Here is a 2541-nt window from a genome sequence, read left to right as displayed (position 1 = left end):
TCAAAAATGTATTTCTGCTAATATGATTATGAACAAAGCGGTCTGTTTTATACCGGTATTAAGTTAGTTTGATATTGGACATTCACATTCGTTTGACATTCAAAAGACAACAACAAACAACAATAATCAAATAAGTAATGATAATAATAAATACTAGTACTGTTAAAACAAATGATGATTAAGTTTGNTTCACATTCGTTTGACATTCAAAAGACAACAACAAACAACAATAATCAAATAAGTAATGATAATAATAAATACTAGTACTGTTAAAACAAATGATGATTAAGTTTGGCATAATGAAAGTACATCATGGCAGAGCAGTTTTATTGGATGTCATTGTACTGTGTGAGGTGACAGGTGTTCAAAGTGACTCAACCTACACACATGACAGAATGCTGGTGGAAATGCTGTATCTAGATATTGAAATTCAATGAACTAATCACTTGATTGACACATGTCAGCGTTGTGACACTTATGAGAAGTGATGATGGTTGTCATCACCATAACAGGTTGGATTATTTCAAAAACAATATAAAGGATCTTCAAAGTGCAAAGGTTAAGTTTTTGAGTGTGGCATGTCATGTCATTGCTTACTGTGGCAGTGAATTAATTATGTGCAAAAGGAGCTCGCCGACGCCTCGCATTTTGCATGTTGAGAAGCATGAGAGAGCTTGCAGACATGTTGCTGGTGGATAAAGAGTGGCCAGCTTCATTTTTGGGCAATTTCAATAGTCACAGGTGCGTTCAGATTTTGGTGCAGTACCTCTGCTCTGCCAGCAGATGGAGTGTTTTCCCACCAATCTTTTAGTATGTTCGAATGGACCCAACTTGTTTAGTAGGTAGGAGTAGTATCTACTGGTAGTACGTAGTAGTAGTATGCAGCATGCCAGTGGGCCTTTCGGACGCAGCCCCAGTGTTTCCCACAGGATTTTTGGAGACTATGTAAAGTACTACGTAAAGTTAAGACTCAAAGTTAAGACGTAAAGTTAAGACTCAAAGTTAAGAGGTAAAGTTAAGACTCAAAGTCAAAACTTAAACTTAAGATGTCTCAGAATGTTTCTATGTTGAAAGGTTCTCTTGTACCCCAGAATGATTTTGTGATCTGCAAAGATCAGGTTACAGCTTTGTTGAAGAAAAGCAACATAAGGAAGCCAAAATCACATGCCAGACTTTTATTTGCTGATTTCTCTTCAGCTTTTAACAAGATGCAGCCACATATTTTAGCTCAACAGCTTTCCTCTTATTTTAATTGACCTGATCAGTTTTTATTGTTGCTTTTAAACTTTTTAACTGATAGGAAGCAGCAGGTTTTGGTTAATGGAGTTTTGTCAGATGTTTTGGTCTCAAACAGGCTCCCCACAGGGTTGTGTTTTATCTCCCCTTCTTTTCATTCTGTTCATTCATTCAGCTGCAGGTCTCGCAAAGAGGGCAGCTACTTTGTAAAATTCTCAGACGATAGTACTCTTCTGACTCTCCTTCAAGGGTCAGAGTCGGACCATGGTAGCGCCCTGCCAGATTTTGTTAACTGGTGTGATGAAAACTTCCTTGACCTTAATGTGGAAAAAACAAAGGAGCTTGTCAATAGGCTCGTTGGAGATGAGCCAGGCCTGCGCAGATTTGTTCACCGGCGATCGGCACACAAGGCATGCCGGTTAGTTTTGTGTCCGACTTCATCCCGACTTGCTCTGACGTATTACAAAAGTGGACGGCGATAAAACCGAGAGAGCGAGGCGGCTGCAGTTTTTAGAGCCAGGCGCTGCAGTTGCTCTCCACCGACTGCACCGCCTGGCTCTCACCTGATCTAACAGCTGATTGGTTCAGATGTCGACTCAACAAGATGACATTTTAGATAAACTACTCATTTGTGTTGAATTTTAGAGATTAAGATTGTATTTGCCTGATTTGAAGGTTTATTCTGTAACAGAAACATGTTGTGTGACTGATGGTCAACGATGAGTCTACTGTGTATTAACAGTGGACTCTTTTAATTATTGAAGTATTCAGCAACACAGAGACTGGTGGTCAGTGGGATGTGAGGACTCTTAAACTAACGTGTGAAGCCCTGACTGCATCTGACTGAGCCTTAAAGCTGTTGTCTTGTATAAAATATGAAGCTTACAGTCAAGCACAGTGTATTCAGTCTCTGTTGCCATGGCGACAGGTCAGACTGATATGATGCTGATTTACAGCAGAGTTCATGAACCATGAACATAAACTACAGATCACCTGTAAAGCATTTTAATAAATTAATCTATCATAATAAAAACAACTGGAGACTGAAAACAAACTGATATATGAGTCTGATCACTTTAATGAATTGACATCATTCCAGACTGGACGTTAGTGTGTCTCTGACTTCCTGTACGGACTGAAGGCTGCTGGAAACTGTCGGGAATCAGAATCAGAATCAGAATCAGAAATACTTTATTGATCCCCGAGGGGAAATTATTTATGTTACAGGTGCTCCTTGCAAGAGAGGAAAGATACGTGAAAATATAAGAAATTTAAACAGTAGTATTTACAAATATATAGTTAAAT

The sequence above is a fragment of the Epinephelus moara genome, chromosome 5, assembly GCF_006386435.1.
Source record: "Epinephelus moara isolate mb chromosome 5, YSFRI_EMoa_1.0, whole genome shotgun sequence".
NCBI classification, from domain to species: domain Eukaryota; kingdom Metazoa; phylum Chordata; class Actinopteri; order Perciformes; family Serranidae; genus Epinephelus; species Epinephelus moara.
Note: the sequence above shows the minus strand (reverse complement) of the source record.